The sequence below is a fragment of the Notolabrus celidotus genome, chromosome 24 (genome assembly GCF_009762535.1).
Source record: "Notolabrus celidotus isolate fNotCel1 chromosome 24, fNotCel1.pri, whole genome shotgun sequence".
NCBI classification, from domain to species: Eukaryota; Metazoa; Chordata; class Actinopteri; order Labriformes; family Labridae; genus Notolabrus; species Notolabrus celidotus.
Window position 1 is genome coordinate 2,924,910 of NC_048295.1, and position 20,323 is coordinate 2,945,232.

At 44.2% G+C, this 20,323-nt stretch overlaps 1 protein-coding gene across 6 annotated transcripts in view; it reads right to left on the reverse strand.

The window, feature by feature from the left end:
* The window catches only part of tns1a (tensin 1a), an 83,436-nt gene that overhangs the window by 39,326 nt on the left and 23,787 nt on the right, over positions 1-20,323 (reverse strand). For 3 of the 6 annotated variants that reach the window (XM_034677711.1, XM_034677708.1, XM_034677706.1), the window contains exons 1-2: positions 13,464-13,572; positions 10,455-10,492 (exon numbers count right to left, since the gene is read on the reverse strand). The gene's annotated coding sequence lies outside the window, so the exon portion shown is untranslated. Of the gene's footprint in view, positions 1-3,615; positions 4,129-10,454; positions 10,493-13,463; positions 13,579-20,323 lie in introns of those variants that run through there. The other 3 variants (XM_034677710.1, XM_034677709.1, XM_034677707.1) reach the window with 3 other exon arrangements.

Here is a 20,323-nt window from a genome sequence, read left to right on the forward strand (position 1 = left end):
CGAGCCTGCCATTGGTCCAACCACACTCAGAATTCCTCAAGCACTCCTCCTGCCCACACAAGAGCCACTGCCGTGCTGTGATGGCAGTTTGCCTGAGAAAGTAAATTCTTCACTTTCCAAACGGGGGCCAAATAAGGACTGAAGCTCAAACAGCCCCTTTGGAGGGATTTATCCATCGGCTGGGTTTCTGTTTTACTTGGAGAGCTCATAAATCCGCTGATGGCTGTGCTGGTTCAGAGCATGTTCCTTTTTTCTGCTTTGACATTTTGACATAATGTTGAGTGTGTAACACGGCATGTTCGTCTGGGTGGCAGTGTGTCGCTGGCAAGAGTTCACTGTGCGGTGTTGAGTGATGCCGTCAATGGTTGGATATTATCTGATTTAAAAGAGGGTTGAATCAAGTTTTAAGGGGAGTGATGGCACAATAAATGCTGCATGCCAGAAAAGAATACTGCGTGGGAAAGATATCTCCCTTTTATAAAAGAGCACATTCTTTCAAGCCCACGATTCAACATCTTTTAAAGCTCTTCAAACATGTAATTTTGTCGAGGGTCAAAGCTATCTGCTGGATGTCTAAATCTGGAACTAAACACTGTGAATCATGTCTCTCAGCTTTGGCGTGTCCACAAAGGTTAAAATGCTGTTTCAAGGCTTTTCGCGGCACAACAGGATGGAAAGGAGCCGTTGTGTACACATCCAAGTCTAAACAGTTGTTTTTGTGCAAAGTAGAACATGCTGCCGGACAGCTGTTTCCAATGGCATCCATCAACATCCAGTAGTGCAGCGTAAACAGGACCTTCCCACAGCAGGAAAACCATCCTGTGATGGTGGGACCATAAACGCCAAGCCTTGAATGGATGGAAAAGTGAAATCCAGGAGGCAACAAGTTCCCAGTTTTTCTCATGTGAATGCACAATTTAAATCTTTCATGGACACAAAAGAAAGGGGATATGTTTTGTCTCATGCCACATGGTTAACACGCCATAAATAAGCATTAAAATCAGCCAACAGGCATAAGCGCCACAACATCCAGGAGGTCGTTGACAAGATGCATCACAATGAAGGAGCTAACATGATTTCAGAGATGCCACTGTTGGGTTTTAGGCCAAAAGGAATGTCATCGAATGGATGCACGAGAGTCCAATGACCACTGATCAATGAGGAAGCAGCAGCATCATGGTCAGGCCACACTGACTCTGGTTTGGCTGCATCCTCCCTGTACTGTTACTACCAAATAACTGCAAGCGATGGAGTACAAAATACCCCATTAAACGAGAGAATGACGAATATCAGATGTGCAATTGTGGCTTATATTGGACACAGGTTGCAAACCGCCAAATCTAAAGGCTCGCCTAAGAGTTTTAGGCTAGAGAAGCATGACTGCACATCATAAATGTTGGGTCATTTGATCGGGGTTTCAGTCATGGGAGAGAGCTAACACTTGGCAACAGGTTTGAAACCAAAACTCACCTGATTAGTCAGATCTTTGGTTTCCACTCGTGGGAAACTGTTTGCAGTTTGAAATGAGAGCAATTTCCACTTCAAAGGCCGGGCGTCTAAAGCAACTTTGTTTTCATCATTACTTGATGGAGCAGACATTGGGAGGTGGCCTATCAGTTCCTGTTTAATTAGTGGTGGCTGCACTAACATTTCACATTCATTCGACCACTAATCATACAGGGAAGTGAGAGAAAAAAGAAGCAATGCCAAGACAAAAGTCAAGAAATTGCATTAAAATATAGGCTCAAAAAGATTCATGAAAGCTCTTTTGCTGCAATTTCTTCCATGAAAGTCCAAATTTAAGCTCAAATCTGCACATTTCTGAGAAGTAAAATCTGAAAACAGACTGAACTTCCTTTAATCCAAGGTTGTCTTTTATTATTCCATGCCAGCCTGTCACTTATTGACAGAAATAAGTTAGAGGCTCGGCTGAGCCTCGACTAATTCAGCCTCGGCCTCTTGTGTGGTTGCATGTTAAATGCCATCCTCCCTGGTCACTACTGCTTTTATAACACTTCCCAGCACATAGTTTGGAGCTGACGCAGCTGCGGAGGAGTTTACCAACCATACTCTCCTTTCCTCATCTTACGAAGCTTGCACTTGAATATCTACAAATGCAATCTGAAAAACAACATATGAAAACAAACTTCATATCTGCACAAACATGCACAAGGAGTTGCTCTTTGGCAACCAAAGTTCAAAGTCATCGACTCTGAACCTTAAAAGCTGCTTTTCTATTATTTATGGTGCTTTCTCTCAGTGGCTGAGGGTTCCCTCTTTGAATGTGTCACAAGATGAACTGCCCCAAGGGAAGCTAAGGATGTTATCAAGGTATGGGATAGAAGAGACAAATAGTTGAAGAGGGATCAAGGAGTCGTTCCACAAGCATCACTCCTTTGGAACATCTTCACGTTATGGGACACGAGGGAGGCAAGAGTTAGGGCCTCGTCTGGCAGTTTGAGAAGGTTTCTGGGCAAGGTGAGGAGAGTGGTAGAAAATGTTCTGCCGAGGCTTTTAAAGCAATTTAAAGAGGACAGTGTCAGAGAGAGAGATCGGGTTGAATAGGGTGCTGGTCTTTACCAAAAACCCTCCAATAGTAGTGGTTTCATCCATGCATGCATCCATCTTCTCCTGCTAATCAGAGGTTGGGTTGCAGTGGCAGGAGGTTAAGTCAACCCAGACATCCCTCTTCCAAACAGCATGTTCCAGCTTCTCCAATACCCATAGAATTAACCTGAAACTAGTTGTTTTCAGGAATTAATCATTTGTATCCAAAGTTAAGGCATCTTTGAGTTTCCCACTCAATGCACAAACTGCATTTTGGAAAACTTCTTGCAAAAGGTCTCTAGTACTTGTCTTGTTCTAGTTGTAGAAGTGTGAAATAGTGATTTTGGTCGCGCCATAAACCTGCATTCCTTTGTGTTGTTTTGACTCTTTAGCAGGAGACGAGACACACAACCCTCCTGACCTCTTGACCAGTCGTGTTTAACTGCTACCCCTCTGTTAGCTCACAGTCAAAGTTGAGTGATTGCCATCATCAGTCTGCATCCTTCTCTCAGAGGTGTCAGAAAGAGAAAAGTGTGAGAAAGAAAAAACCCAAGGCAGCGCTGAAGAAAAAGACATTTCCACTCGACCAGCTGCTCTACTTTATCTCAAGCAGAGGCAGGTTACGCTGAGAGAGAGGAAAACACGTGGTCGCCTGCTGTGTTGACTAGTTGCTCTGAGTCTCCCCGCGACATTGCCGCCACAAATCACTACACGTCCAGTCATGAAAGGCTTTGGAACAGCGACTCAAATGAGCCCTGTCTGAAGCGCTCTCATGGGAGCAGCTTTCCCATGAATGTGCAACAGAGTAGCATACATCCGAAACATGCAGAGTTAAGCATTTTCAGCTGACATGACATCCTGAAGAAAATCTCTGGCAGCCTTTCCTTCCAGAGCACAAAAAGCTCTCAATATTCAGCTGGACACACTCTCTCTCAGTGGATTTTTAAACCATGAAGGAATGCAAAGAACTACAAACTCATTGAGCATGCTCACCACCTGAACTACACATTACATTCAGAGCAAAAACACTCCTCTATGCATGTTAAACCCCACTCCTGCGTGTCTTACCTGTGCACCAGTTCCTCTTTTTCTCACGCTCTCTCTTCACTCCCCCTCTGCCTCGTCTCTACCTCTTCATTCTCCCTTCCTTAAGACCCCCCTCCAGGAGGGAAAGAGTGTAAGAGAGGGAGTACCAAATACAGATCCTTTCCTCTCTCTCCTCCTCCTCCTCCCTCTCCTTCCTTCGCCGGCCCTCTTGCTCAAAACAACAGCAGTAATCCCAGACGCGTGCCAGAGAGCTACTGAACTCTACTCTGTGTATATGCGTGCCTCATGTGGATGTCTGTGCAGCCTCTCAGACCGGACCAGGACAAAGTCTTTATGCTGCTGGCTACACCTCCTCCTGTCAACTGCCAAGAAATGTTGAAACACGCTATATAAGGCCAAGAGAGTGGCTTGGGGCTCCTTATGATTCCGGTACCCAAAACGAGAGAGCAAAAAAGCCGTCCCGGGGCAGACAGTAACTGTATCCCTCTGTATCCCTTCCTCTGCTCACTCACTCACTCGCTCTATTTCCCTCTCTCCCTCCTTCTTCCTCAGCTCTCACTGTTGCTGTTGACACATGCTTGACAGAGGGAGTGTGAGAGAGAATGTGAAGGAGGGAGACCGACTTTCTTGTTCTTATTTCTGCACTGCAAAACGTCTCTGTGATCCCATTTATCTATGATGTCTGTAACTTGAATTAAAAGATGAATACTGCAAAAGTGAAAAATGCAAACTTGAATATTCATATTATTCTTCCTATTTAGTCACCATACTGAGATGCATTTGTGCAAACTCAGCTCCAAATCCTGATTAAAGCTACTGTGACAAACTTGTGGGTTGTGTTGATTCTGGCGCCCTCTGTGGTCAAACTTGTCACAACTGATCTTAGCCTGCTCTCATCCATCAGAAAACTGAAGCCCACTGGCTCCCCCATCATCCGTCTCTTCCTCCATGGTTGAAAATATTTGCCAGGCTCATGTCGGCTTTTAAACACTCGGAGTGAACTCAGCTCTTGACCTCCAGAAGAAGTCTGGGGGTAAATTGGGCCATCAGTCATCTGCTAGCACCCGCTTATTAGGCCTCCCGTACCGTTTGTCTGCCAGCGCTATCTCCCGACTACCGCGCCGCATCTCTACCACTGAAGGGCGTCTCTATGGAGACGTGCTGTGATGACTCTTTGATGTGACGTGTTTGCGCCGGGGAAACAGACCTGCCTCTGTGAAGGGGGCTGCTAAAGGAATGAGGAGGCTTGGCTCCTGTGAAAGTGTGTGTGTGCCTCATCATTTTCTCTCCCCTCTCTCTCTCTCTCTCTCTCTCTCTCTTTCCCTCCTTGTTCTACCTTTTTCACTTTCATGCTTGGATAGTTACTCTCTTTTCCCTGCCAACATTCTTGAACGCTCCTCATCCCTGCTTCTATGCACGTCTTACTGTGCTTTTGGTCTTGCTCCATGCGCTTTTTTCCCGTTGGTAGATAAAGGAAGAGAAACTTTGAAGAGGAGAAGCTTCTGAAGCTCCACTGAAAAGGAGCTCTGGAAGTCTGTTTGGGGCAAAATGCAAACAATGACTTTCAAATGCAACTAAAGAAGTATTTTTAATCCTGTTTAATTTACGTTTGTGAGCTGATGTTGGTTATTTTAATAGTTTGCTACTGTTGCTTTGTTATTTTAAGCAAATCAAGTATAAAAAGAAAGATTTAATTGGCTGTTTGCAGAGAAAGAACATATTTCATCCAAGCAGAAACCCCAAAATATAAATATGACCTCTCTTTTGGCTTCTGATTTGTCAGAAAGCAGCCAGTTAGAAGAAGTGTGTGGCGTCTGCAGAGTCTCACACTGTAACACTAGTTCCCTAAATAGACCCAAATTTAAACGTATACCGTGGTAAAGCGGGGCTGCACCCTGCCTGCCTGTAATATTAAAGAGCTTCTGGGTTGCATTTAATGGAGCATGTCATTTGCCGGAGGTCTAATTAAAGGCCTCTCCCAGTTTTCACACATCGACACATGTGAAAACGTGGATTAAGACGTCAAGATGCCCGGATTTAGAACTAAGACCGACAAACACTTGACCTCTAGATCCTGCAGAGGAACGGGGCCCGGCTTAGTGGAGTTTGGAATGTGCATGAGTTGACTCTGAAACAAACAAATGTGCTTTCAGGACACTTTGTAAAAAGCAAAAGAAAAGATGTTACAGGTAGAACTTCAAACAGAACATCCCTCCTGTTTCTAAAAATGCTTAGCTGTATCTTGCACGTCATTGCCCGTGTTATGTAAGCAGCGAGTGAGACAGCCTGACAGAAAGGGATTTTAGGCCACTAGAGATGAAAAGGAGGGACCGTTGGGAGTCTCCTCGCGGCACTAATATCCCCTGGATTTTCTTTTGCATGACAAAGTAACTATTGAATCTTCTAAAAATAGACACTCAGCGTGTGACTGGGTTGCCAAATCTGCTTCAAAACCTGAACAGCTTAAAGAAAAGGATGGTCTTCCTTCGCTTGAGGGTTTTAACAGGTTCTGGGAAAACCTGTTTATTATTGACAGAGGTGTTAGCACTTCTTTCTTCAATGTAGTTATCATAAAAGTTGAATGCATGATGATGCATTCTTACTGAGGCTGTCTGTCTGGACTGCAAGCTTAACTCACGTCCTCATCGTCATGTTTCACCCTGATGCTGCTGCAGGATCGGTGAATATCTACAACTACAGGAGGTGCAAAGCTTGATTACAGGATCACTTTCTTTGCCTCCAGATGACAGCAGGGATAAGATTTCTAGCTAACTCTAACTGCATTTGTTATCCACCGTAATTTGACCGTAATTCAAGATGCCAGTCCTGTAGTTTGGTGGTAGCATCCAGAAACAGTCCTTTAACTGAGAGAGGAAGCTGGGTTGGATGTCAAGAGTTCCCTACTTGGGATGTTTAAGAGTAACCTGCTGATCTCTACCTTTATTACAAGATAAATAAATCCTTTTTGGTCATTTTTTAACCGTAATTTCACCGTAAATCTACTTACTTTACAGAAATCAGCAGATTCCCTTTGAGGATGTAATTGCTGATGCTACTTCTGCTGAGATCTGAAGAGGAAGTCTTGCCATCAACTCTCTCTTTCCTTTAACTTTATGTGCATATCTTAATTTAATCTCCAACCCTCAAATCTGGACAACTAGAAACACACAAACTGCATCCACATATTTCCCCTAGCTTGATAATATCTGGCATTACAGTAGACCTCCATTGTTTTCCAAAACAAATTTGTTTTGTGGCGTCCTCAAACTGCAGCAGCAACACATAAACATTTTTTAAAAAACACAAACACATAAACAGAATTCTATAAAATGAAGCCAAGGCACTCTCCAGTGTTGTTGTTTACACGAGGAACATTCAAGCTTCTTGCATGATCCCTCCTCCCCGTCCAACCACTTCCCATCATTCCTCTCTAGCCTGCACCCTTCCCCCTGCCAAACCCCTCTCCTGCATCTTCCAACCCGCCAGCCCCATCGAGGAGCGCAAACCGCTGCAGCGGCATTCCGGGAGGCTCCTCCAAGAAACAGCGGGGATAAATCATAAGGAATAATGAGGGCCTGTTTCCATGGAGGGTGAGAGAGAACAGACGGTGCACTGTCCAGTCGATGCAAGAACACACACACACACACCTACGGATGATATGGTCTTGGGTGGATCTGTTCACATATTTTTATTGCGGTGATGCCAGATCCACTCCTGGATCCAGGCTTGATCTACATGTAGCCCTGAATGAGCTGACCCACAGGGTAGTGGAAAACTTTGATATAACATTGGCAGGTTGCCACTGTGTTGATGAATTTGTACGCTGCAGGTTAGGCTACTATACTTTCTTTTGAAGAACTTCACCATGTTGCCAAAATTCCCCGGCATAACTTAAAAAACTCCAGAGAAACCACAGCTTGAGTGTGTGTGTGTCCTAACCACAAAACTCCCGCCTCCACTTCAGCAAAGACAACCAAAACAACTACACAGAGGTCTACAAGTCTGTCTCTGAGACTCTGCAGGACGAGTCCGTCGCTGAGCTAGAACATCCTCAGGGCTCCAACAACAAACGTCCTCACAGGGACGGCTGCGGTTGGACGAGAAGGAAAACAGAAAAACTTGAGGGTTGATTATTATCCGTTCTTTATCAAGGGACAGGAGCAGTGAACATCTGTGTTTTACATGTTCTGTGAAGATATTTTCATAAGCTTTAAAAGCTTAATGATTGAACATCATGCGGTTGGAGATTTCAAAGTGCAGCTGAATGAGGCTGAGAGAAGGAAACATCAGTAATACTCAACTGGCAGCAAGATTACAGGGACGTTAGCAACATTTTATGGACTTATAGGTGCAGTAAGTCAGAGTCTAACTACAAAACGACTATTCTGAAGACATTTATGTTCTGGAAATTGGAAAATTAGGTATGTTAAGACAGCAATAAAAGAGTTCATACGATGTGCCATATGGTTCAGAGCTCTTCTTGATGTTGCAGCTTCTCACAGATCAGATTTTCATTCCACAATGTACCTGACTATTTCTTGGCCAGAACCGAAGATTATTCACCACGCTCCCAACATGCAGGCCTGCTAAAGTCTCTAAAAGTAGTATGGGAGGTAGAACCTTCAGTTAACAGGCACCTCTCCTTTGGAATCATCCACCAGTCAGGGTCCGGGAGGCAGACACCCTCTCTACTTTTAAGATTACGCTTCAAACTTTCCTTTTTGATAAAGCTTATGATTAGAGCTGGCTCAGGCTTGGACCAGCTCTTAGTTATGCTGCTATAGGCTTAGACTGCTGGGGGAACTGACATACTGGGATCCTATCTAACCCCCTAGACCTGCTGTGTTTGTAAAACCAAAGATTGTTTTTACCATTCCTGTTAGGTATGACATTAAATGGATGTATAGCCTCGCACCTTTATCACACCTTCATCAAAACCAGAATAGGTCTGGTGCTGCCCATAAAATATTTTAAAAAACAGTGTCTCACGGTGTAATATTAAGAGGGAAGTTGTGGCACTCTGAAATAACAAACACATAAAGTGAAATCAGTGCAGCACGGCGGTTATTTCCCTCAACCTCATTGTGATTCATGACACATTTACAGTTCAGGGTCAGCGTGGAGTCGACTGAAGAAAGCATCACCGCCTGCCTAAATCCACACACACTAACTCTACACTTTTCCTCACTTCGAACAATGAGCCTGACGGTGCCATATTGTGTTTATTTTGATTCAAGGGTCACTTTCAGACGGTGGAAGCCAGCATCAATGTTTTGGGTCCGAGTTAGAGACGAATTACAGAATTAGACGATTGGCAAACACAGATTAGGAGAATGATGCCAGGACTCTCATTTTGATCCAAATTGACCAAATTCTTCGTTCTCTTTCCTTCAACCTCTTTCAAAATAAATCCCCGTCCAGCGTCTGTCACCACCAAGAATGAATGACTCATGAATCTGGCTTTCCTGATTATTCCTCCAATCGCCACCACAAATGGCTTCGACTGGTCTGAGAAATATTCGGGAGATTTCTGCTCGGATGTTTTGGGAACACACAGATTTAGTTCCTATAGTAATATTCAGAGAGATGGATGTGCTTCTGGTGGGAGGTAAGACTCAGACTGCAGAGGAGAAACATTTAGCGTTTCTACCCACCAGTCACAACTAAAACCACTAAGAATAGCCCTGTAACGCTCTCCCCCTCCGCCCTTTCCCTCCCTTCCTTCTCTCTGTCATCCATTCCTCCCTCCCTCCCTTCCTTCCTTCCTTTTCGTTTACTCTCCCCATGCGTTCTTCCCTTTTCCAGATCTGCATCAAATATGTGAATATAAAGAAGAAAACTGTGGTCAGATTGGAAGAAGTAAAGGATGGTTCAAGGTTTTCTTATCAATCCTGCATGAAGGAGAAAGATTTAAGGATGCAACTTAACAAACTCAGAGAGAATACAAATTCATAAACACATGCAGGAGCGTGCGTATCATCATTTAGCTTCGTCAGCGACTTTAGGTAGACAGCCGGATTGCAAACCTCACATGCCAAAAGCAGATGGTGCTAGAACGAGGTACAAAGCTCTGCAGAAACTGGGGCGCTGGTTTGGCTCAGTCGGTAGAGCAGGCACCCCCCGTGTGCAGAGGCTACAGTCGCACTGTTTGTAGGATCAATTCCCAGACTCGGCATGTTTTGGTGCATGTCTTTCCCCTCCTCTATCCCCTTGCATTCTATGTCTCTCAAGCTGTCCTATCAAATAAAGGACAAAACCACCCCCTCTAGAAAAAGGATCCTCAGAATCTGCACATTGTGGACTTTGCTGAGTGCAATAAAAAGGAAGACAAACCTCCAAACTGGACTGTGTCTTATGAACCGGTGCTCTGGATTTGATTGCAGTTATCTACCAGGAGGAGTGTGCACTGATGCTTACCTGGCAGATGACATCACATTAAGTTGCAGCAAAAAACTGAGCAGGTTCTGAGCTTTTAATGAGTCTAACTTCATTTTTAAAATCTCATCACTCTGCAACTTTGCTGTGCCAGTGCAGCAGCCTGTGGAATTGAATTAAGGTGATGCACTTGTTCATGCTTTGCAAGTATTAGACTAAACACTGCTTCAGTAGCAGACTAACCCTTAAACAAATCAGGCTTACTCTAACAGGGCCACTTTAAATACCCAATAAAAGATACACACCACTGAATGTGTTGTATGTTCCTGTAGTGCGTGTTTAAATGTCTGATGAATATCAATGTGACACTTCAATGAAATATGCATCACATGCGTGACAGTGTTGACGTGCACACCTTTGCATGTGAGTGTGCATAAGTGATGATATCGTGTGCACGGGGAGGGAGAAGATGCTCAGTGTCTTACCTTCACTTCACATTTTTTATGGCAGGACAACTTGCACGCTGAAAGAGAGGAAACAGAGTGATGTTTGTGAGTGTTCATTTAAACCGACATGAGCACGGACTGATGACAAACATGTCACTGAATACAAAAAAAACACATTTGTGCAGAAAACCAGCTTCCTTCTGCAAGCTTATTTCATAATTGATCTTTAAGCTAAGCTCACATCAGCATATATGCACAGAAATGTTGCTGCACTGCTGCAGACTCGTACTGTAGGGACGTGAGATGTATTCAGTCTTTTACCGAGGAATGACAGTGTTTGCTGCTGAATGAGCTGAAAAGGAAACAAGGTCAGCTTTTCATCCTGATGCTAACACGCTGTGATGCTGCCCTCAAGTGGCCGCACAAAGCAAACATCCATTGATTTGTTTGGGGTTTCAGTTTTTGCTGCACATGTTTTTGTGATTTCACTCCCAACCTTTAAAACCCAACGTTACCTTTTTGTTGCACATTGTTGAACACTACGCCTTAAAGCTTAAAGAGAGTGACGTATGACTCTGTGTTAAAGTCTTAATGAGAAACAGAGGCATGAAACAGCCATGTTTTGACACCAGGTATGATCTTTGACCTCCACACCTGCTCTCTTGCTGTCGAGCTCGGTGGTCCCCAGGTGGTGCGAGTGTGTGGATGTGAGTCAGATGTGTGAGCAGGACAAGTGAAGAAGGGGAAGTAGCTGCAGGAATGTTGCGGGTGGTCTCTGGAGGAGGAGACTTGTAGGAAAACACAGCTCGGTTGATTAAGGTAAACCAGGGTAATGGCGATAGAGGGATGGGGAAGCGCTGATTGGTGATTATTTAGACAGGGGGGCTTTTAAGTGGAACTCATCCAACCAATTAGAGTTAAAATGTTAAAGACTGTATGAAACATGAATGAAATAACATTCCCAGTCCAACTAGAAGTTCTCTACCAGACTCGAGCTTGGTTGTGTTTTCTGGTCCGTCTCTTTCTACGCCAGGAAACGTTTCCTTAAAATTTCCCTTGCAAAATAAAAAATCTTGGAAACCTGGAGCCGGTGCACGCAGGCACCGGAGGGAATCATTATCATCATGAGGTTTTTATACGCTGTTAATGAGCCCTACTTATCCACAGGAGGCTCAAGTCTCTCCTCACGCTGCTCTGTTTAAGGGGAGAACAAAAGAAAACATGCAAAGACAAAGGAAACAACCTGCAGACATGATGGACATGTAGATTTGATACTCTTGATATCATGAAGGTGACAGCTAGAGAGATTTGTTTGCATTTTGGTGGGAAGCCAAGATGTTCTGTCCATCCTTTGCTTCTGAAGCAACTTTCCAGATTATTCCACTGATTTCTGAACCTCTCAGATACAAAGTTAATCAGGTACCAATCTCAGTGACTCAGTGCATGTTTGTCAACATCTTCCCCAGCACATCGTCTTTTGTCACGTCTTATCTCTTGGCCACAAGCCCTGCAGCGACACGGCCTTTCTACTCGGCGCAGAGAGGATGCTCGTGTTGACATGTGTCCTTGTGTTTCCCTTGAGAACCCGCAGCCGAGCAGGAGACTCGGAATAAGTTTCCCAAATTGATATTTTTCTGCTGATTTAACAGATTTGTGTGGACATAAAGCCGCTGCTCGACTGCAGGAGGCAGTTTGAGTCTCTTCTCTGGCACAGGGAGCTTACTGTATTTTAACACAGAGGATGAATGAACAAAAAGAAAGATGAAAGGGAAAGTAATTCTCCTGTGCTCCTCTTTGCTCTCTCTTTCCTTTGTTTTCATGTCGTTCTCCCAATCCCCCCATACCCCAGTTTCTCTCTCTTTATTCTGCCTCCCCACCCCTCACCCCTCTTTCCCTTTTCCCCCCCTCTTATCTAGGCTAATGCAGCAGCAGCAGCCATGCTAATTTTAACAGCAAAATCCTCAGCCAAAGCCCTTCTACACGGAGCCCGCTCTGCTCCTGCCGGGCTTCTGGGTGTTTGTCAACCAAAGATGCTGTTTTTTTTTTTTGTAGTTCAAAGGGAAGAGAGAGAGACAGAGCGAGGGGAAGGGTGTCGGAGAGATGGAGAAAGGGAAGACAAGAAAGAAAGAGAAAAACAGAGATAGTGAGAGGCTGCCAGGGAGTCCTCTAACGTTAATTTCCCCTGGACTTTTCCTGGAGCAACAATAAAACCTTTAGTTGTTCTAAATTTAGAATCGAACACGTGTGGTTTCAGGAAGATGGGGAGGCGGGGGCTTAAAGAAGAGGGAGGGAGGGAGAGGGGGAAGAAAGGAAAGCTGGGGCTGTACATGTGCAGAGACTTTATATACATACAGATTGTGAACACACTGGAAGAAGAGGAGCAATACAAAGGAGATGCACAGACCAAATTCGTTGATTTGGGCCCTTGGAAGAAGTCATAACAGGGGTGTTAATATCCAGTTTTTGTTTGACCAATCCATCACCTCAAACCGCCACCCTGACTCCCCTGCTCTTCCTATGATATCAGACTTATAACCAATCAATAATCACAGGGAAGATCCTCCAGAAATGACATTCAAGGGGACCCACCGAGAGATATTTTGGGCCACAAATGCGGCATCTGTGTTTGATGACTTGGAAGTGAAGGAAACTGAAACACACCACATGTGGGAGAGTGACGAATCATAATATTGGCAGTCTTTGTGCGACTGACATCCAGATTTTTTTAACTGGCAGTGCTATCAAAGAAGCTCCCACCAACACAAAGTGTTTGATTAATTCCAGGTTTTTGGGGAAAAGGCCAGGAGCAAAACAAGAAGATTGATATCGGTTCCATGCCTGCAATGGCAGATTTTTTTAGCTTAGCTTTGCATACAGGATGGGGGGACGAGGAACGGAGAAGTGACCTCTGCAGAGAGGAAAGTGAAACCTCCCAAAAACCTCTGACAGTGACTAAATATCACACTTAATTCACTTTCAACAAACGTGAACAAAAGGTGGGAGTGTTTCTGCTTTTTAGGGGAATTGGACTCACAGTGGAACACTCACCTTTGCAGATGAGGCCCTCCTTGGTGATGGCCTGCTTGCATATATCACAGCTCTTGGCCTTCTTGAATGGCTTCAGCTTGAAGGTGTGTGTGTGGACGCCCTCCAGCTCTTCGGGCTGCAGGGAGAGAGAGAGAGGAAGGAAGAGAGGGATCAGGAGAGAGTCGCCTGGATGGAGGCCAGCAGGTCCACGGCCAATACAAACACATTTGATATTCAGCAATGATATGTTGGTGTGTGGCTGCAGAGAGGGGGGGTCTGGTCTCTTTGATGGGGTTTGGCTTGAGCTGACCCGTTTGTGTCCTGATGTTACAGATGTTTTCTTTCCTTTGTTATGAATATGTTTGATTGTTGGACAAAGCAAGCTTCTTTAGACACTTTCAGATTGTAAATGGCATCTTGTGTGATCTAATTGACAGATTAATGAACTTCTTGCATGAAACAATAATTTGCAGTCCAAGAAATGGATGAACATACAAAGCAACCAAGTTAAAACCCATCTTAAATAACCTTACTGAGCTCCCATGGCATCACAACACACCTGTATCTTTGTTTTCCCCACTTTGAAATAGTTCTGGGTTCCCAAAAGTTACCACATGAGCACAACCCTGCATGAGCGACATTACTTTGTGTCATAGTGTATGCACTGACATACATACACTAACTGACAGGTCCCTCCCACCAGCAGAGGATGCTTTCACTTTGAAGTTCTCTAATTAAATGACTAATTAATGATGAAGAAGAAGACCAGAGAGAGAGAGAGAGAGAGAGAGAGAGAGAGAGAGAGAGAGAGAGAGAGAGAGAGAGAGAGGGAGAAAGCCTCACAGCTGCTAACAACCTCAGAAACTCGAGGAATGATGATGATGTGCATTTATGTGTGTGTGTGTGTGTGTGTGTGCTCGTGAGCGTGTGTGTTGGAATATTTCTCCGAGCAGCCCGAGGACAAAACAGCTCCACGAAACTGCACCAAAAGCTGAGCCGAGCTGTGTCAGAGGAACGTTGAACAAGATGTTTCTCATCTTCTAAAAGCAAAGACATTAAAATACAGATGATGAAGATGACAGAGGAGTGGATTTGATTTGTCTGCAGTCCCCCAAAAACAATCACAACACTCTCACAGCATCTATTTATTAAAATACTGTTCCCCCATGCAAACAGATGCACATCACCGCGCAGTTCAGTCTTTAAACCTAGAGTGTACGAAATGCAGCCAAATATACTGCAACTGGGTCACTAGGATTCCCTCTAAAGCTGCCATCAAATCCAAAGCAGTTCAACTTCACTTCAAAATGCTTCATGGAGTCATAAAATTACTTCAAACAAGATTATTTAGGACATCTTTTTCAGGCGTTTTCTGAAACCGCTGAAGGTCTGCATGGAAGTCAAAGAGGGTGGTTTGTTTGATTTCATCATTTAAAGGTTAAATTCATCAAAGTGATCCTAAAACCTTCGCTCTTTGTTTCATCCTCAGTCTGAACAACCTCCATCCTGAGTCACAAAGGTGATGTCATTTCCTCTGTGTGTTTGTGCAGCTGGGCCCGGTCTCAGGTTGGGCTCTGCCGGACCGTTAATCTTAGCGCTCGTTATGGAAAGAGTGTTTCATGACACCTTGTTTCAGGCTTCACCTTGAGAGGATGAATGAACCCAGAGTCCCAGCAGGAATAATTAACACCAATTAAACCCCAACGATAAATCAAGTGAAAGAGATTCTGATTCTGTTTATCCTTGAAGATGTTGCTGCCAGAAAACGGACGAATGCTTGCAAATGCTGGAGAGAAATCAAGACTTAATTCTCTCAAATGCGCCAATACCCTGCAAGAAATTTAAATACCAAATCCCATGAAACATCAAAAGAGAGTGAAGGTTTAAACTCTATTCCTATGAGGCCTGTTGTTTGCATTTGTTGCAAAAACTACAATGAATTTCATCCATTAAAAACCATGAAAACATGCAGTACCTCTCCGACTACAATGACTCATGTAACATCACCGTCTGCACAAGACCACAATTACTGCGACAAGTCCCTCTACTACCACAACTAGTATTAATCACTACAGTTACAACCAGCTGCACTCCATCTACAAAGGACTCCAGGTGTGATGAGGCTCACTGATGAAAGGCAGTTGTGTAATCCTTTGCTGCGTTGCTTTTGAGCTCATTTTTCTGGTAACTCTCAGAAGCTCCCTGGTCTTTTTTTCCCTCCCTCCTCTCCCTCTCTCTCTCTCTCTCCATGTGCCGCAGTCAATTTGTCTCAAAGCTCTTACAAAAAATGTATTTCTCAGCGATTTCGCCCGCTCTATCTCCCTAAATCTTAATGGCTTTTGTCACACCGTGGCACGCTCCCCGAGCTCCTGAGAGGAATCTCCAATAGCTAACCTTGAGCTGCACAGAGTCCGAGACGAGTGTAACAACAGGTATCGCCAAACAAACAATATGCTGCACATATGCTGATAACTCCTGTAGAAATACTTAATTAACAACCGCTCCACCATCCATCTCATTATTATTTCATGAGTGCAGCGTATACTAACTGTAAGGAAAACAGAGCAACTTCATACAAGCATGGGGACGCTGTATGAGCTGCTGGGGGACTGCTTAGGTGGATGTTTGAGACCAGAACTGATAAATGAGGGGACAAATTGCTGATGTAGAACAATTTTCAAGTTTTGATATTGGTGCATATCATCAAAGCTTATATGTAGATGTGTTATAGGCCGGTACAGGGATAATATAGGTGCATAATGTAGGTCAGCTGATGTATAGGTCCAAATCTAGGCCACAAATTTGACATCACAGGTTTCCTATGATATATTAATACCAATTGACTCTTCTTTGGTTGGTTTTGTTCAAATATATAGAATAAACTCCTGAGATGCATCATTTTTTACACCTTTAAGATTATAAACAAACATAGTTCCTAAGAGGTGAAGCATGAGGCCGCAAAGATAGTCATCTTTTGCAGTGTGCTCCTGGCTGTGATTATAAATAGCGGGCTGAAGCACCTCGGTGCCACTCTTCAGCCCTGATGTTAAAGATGACCTGGCAGAAAGCCGGTGGCCGAGCCAATCAGACGCAACCAGCTGTGTCACGGGCAGGAGCCATGGTTACCTGGCTGCCACAGCAACTGAGGTCAACACGTCCTGTCAAGCAATGATGGATGAGGCAGGATAAAGGAGGGAAAACATACAACCCCTAGTTCACACATACACATATATGAACGCACATGCGCAGTCGGGTGAAGTGGCCCCCAGTGGGTCTCGCCAGGACAGGAGTGCAAATGGTTCTTGGACGGCTGCCATGTTGGATTCAACTTCTTTAGCAGATATATGGGCCTCAGCAGCTTCAACAGCAATCAACGAAGGGATAATACTAGACCCAAAACCCAGACTAGGCCTCATTCCTAAACTCTTTCAAAGTGAAGTTAATAAACTCACAATTAGGCATGTAACCATCCAGCCGATTCACTAATTGAAGCCATCGTGTTCTTAACCATCCATGACTGATTTAATCATCTGGTATTAAACAACTTTCCTGCTGACGCTCAGACAAAGAAAGGTCCAATTTCTGAAAACTTCCAGCTATTATTTGGGATAATACGCAGCTGATTTGAAAAACAACGACACGCTTGGGATCCTTTTTGATGAAAGCTACCTCTGACAAACACAGCATCCACCTTTAAGACAAGCAGACTCAGAGAACCAAAAGATCCCAAGCCTTGTCCTCTGTGTCGTGTTAACAGGAGACTCCCAGGAGAGGCCGCAGAGAGAAAATGGAAAGGCGAGTTATGTAGCAAGACGGAAAGAAAGGTTTGGGAAATGGATGCAGCAGGAGAGAAAAAGGAGGTATAAAGGGATGGAGTGAGCCGTCTAAGAGCAAAGGATGGGGGTAGAGGAGAGTAGGTGTTTTTGTTGAGTGTGTGTGTGTGTGTGCAGGCTTATAGACAGCACGCCCAGTAAATCAAGGCTCTGTGCTCCTCTCCCCCAGTTGCACTTAGCTAATGAAAAGCATCACTACGCTACCTCGACCGCGACCCCACTTAGAGCCAAGATGTGGGAGCAGGAGGAAAGTGAAAGCAAGGGGTGGGAGTGGGGGGGTGGGCGGGGTACTCTCTCAAAGGCACTGCTCTTTGCATCTGCAGAGGGACGATGCATGAAGACAAATTAGTCCTGGCATGTAACATGTCACATACATGCATGAGGAATAGTTTGATCTCCTTCAACATGCAGGATGGATATCGGACATATCTTAGACTTGTTTGGGCTTCTACTCTGCACTCGACAAGATGCAGATCAACACGACTTTTCTTTCACCACAGCACAAGATAATTTATGCTGGTCACATTTCATTTTAATACCTCTCAGACCCAGAAGTCCTCTGAAAGCCACACGCATACAAAGATTCATCATAACCCTCTGCTAAGGCGAGCGTGTGTCGTCTGGTCTCAGTGTTTACACCAGGTGCCTTTTCAAGCTGTCACATCCAGGACAAAAGCCAAGGCAATTCAAACCGCACTCAAACCCTCGTCAACACAAACTTCCCCACGTCCAGCTTCATTCACGTGTTAACAGGCAACATGCTGAACTCCACATGTGTTTCCGTTTACAGCTCAGTCAGAGGGAAGTCTTTGAAACACAGAGAGGAGCATGTTGGAATAAAGATGTACTGTGTTATTCTGCAGAGACATGCAATTTGACATCACACCTGTGATCCTTTAATCCTTTAAAGATTATCAAGGAACAGCAGCAACATAAACATGGACACAAAGCTAAATTTTAGACTTGTATTTTGATGTTTTTTGTGTATTTGCAACAGAAAAACAACATGTTCTTCACCGGGAGATAAAATGAAGGTAATCCAGGTACGAAAGGATTCAGGAGAGGCTGCAGTAAACATACCTTCTCTTTAAAAGACACTCTACTGAAAGATAGTTCAGCATGACAAAGAGAGGTGAATGCTTGTCCAGAAGCGTGACTACCTGTCTGATGGACGAGGTGAGCAAAGGGAGCGTATGACTCACCCAGACACACACAAAAAAAGACAAAGCGTGCAAAAACCAGCCTGAACGCTGGACGACATGACTCAGTGAAGTCAAGCATGAGGAGACGGCCCCACAGAAAGTACCAGACTGGGGGAGCGAGAGAAGTCCTGCAGTCCCCCCCACCCACCACCACCCCTTGAGATGAAAAAGCAGAGCCACACCTGCTTTCAATTTCCACCAAATTGAAATTCTGTCGGGAACAATGGGTGCCTTTGTGCGACAGAATACGAGTAGAAAACGGGAACGAGAAGCCTTAAAAAAGAAGGAAAATGAGAACCAGGATGATGTTTATAATATTTGTGTGTGTGTGTGTGTGTTCGTGTCCAGTGTCTTGTTCTGGAGAGCAGTTTGCAGAAACATGGAAACTTCCTGCAGCTTTAAAGTATTCATGAAACCAAACTAGACGCCAGCCCGACATGGACAGGAGAGGAGTGTTGTCGGTACTCTCAGAGGTATTTCAGAAAAACTTTGATGACCTTTCCTGCACAGAATTTGAGAAAGCATTTAAAAAGAACTGCCCCCTGATTCTGCAGAATCTAACTCCCATGATGCAGCTTGATTGCACCTTTGCATTTGACTCTCTCGTCCATGTAAACACCCGCAACCCTCCTTTTTAAAGCATACCTGATACTACTCTTCTCTTGACATCACTTGGTTATCCTCCCAGACTATTTTTGTTTATTTGGCCCCACTAATGGGAACTTATCTTACTCCAGTGTCATCTCATTAACATAAATTATCCACAGCCTAAAGAGTATTCCTGTCCGAATCTGCTCCTTCCTTCCTTCTTTTTTATTTTGGTAAGACTCTGCGTCACCTCGCTGTAAATTCTGCTCTCATTGGCAGTCCCCCACTCTTGAGCTCTTTCCAAATGTGTGATCTCAATGCACAGATGGCATATCAAAAGGCCCAAATTAGCACAGAGGCTAAGATCAGTCTACAAGACAGTTTAGGTGAAACCTCGCACTTCCAAATCATGATTCTTTCACCGGAGCTTCTTGAGATCTATGTGCAGAGGATCCTAAATGTAAAGGCTGTGGACACAGGTGGATTGAGGTGTTGTCTCATGCACATACATTATTTTCTGGAGATGATAAAATAAAAGCAGAGTAAAGCATCTAATCAGGGTGGTCATTATTCTGGTTATGACTCCAGAGGGGCCTTCTGTGATGTGATTATGGACATCAGGGACTGGCAGCAGGGATAGTAAAGCATGTAGAGCAGACTGATGCTGTAAAATCTATAGGCACAGTCTTAAAGTCTCTGAATAGTCATAATATGGATCATAACAGATAAAAAAAACAACAAATGAAACGTTGATTTCAACCAAAAGCAGCAGAATTCAAACAAAGATAAAAAGATGCAACACAACAATTAGGGTTTTTACAATTTTCAAGCATCAAGACCACACACTGCTTTCCCCGTCTACATCTGTATGTCATGGGAGTATGGATAAGTGTACAAGACCATAGATATGAGTCCAGCATGTTTTATTTATTGCTCTCAATACAGCCGATCCCAGAGGACCGACACTGTGGGCCAGTTGCCAGATTGTAGTGGATCGCTCCTAGAAGACGTGAATCCGTGTGTGTGTATGTGTGTGTGAGTACCTCCCTGCCTATGAGTGCATGTTATGTCATATGCATGCATCAAATATATACCTCCATGCATTTGTGCGTGCAAATGAGAGTGCAGCTGTAACACTGTGCAAGTGTGTGATATGATCAATACCAGGTGCAGACAGAGAGACACAAAGATCAATGCGCTGTGATCATGAAGTCTAGGCCCCTTATGATCATTAGCAAGCTGCTAATGAACTCAAAAC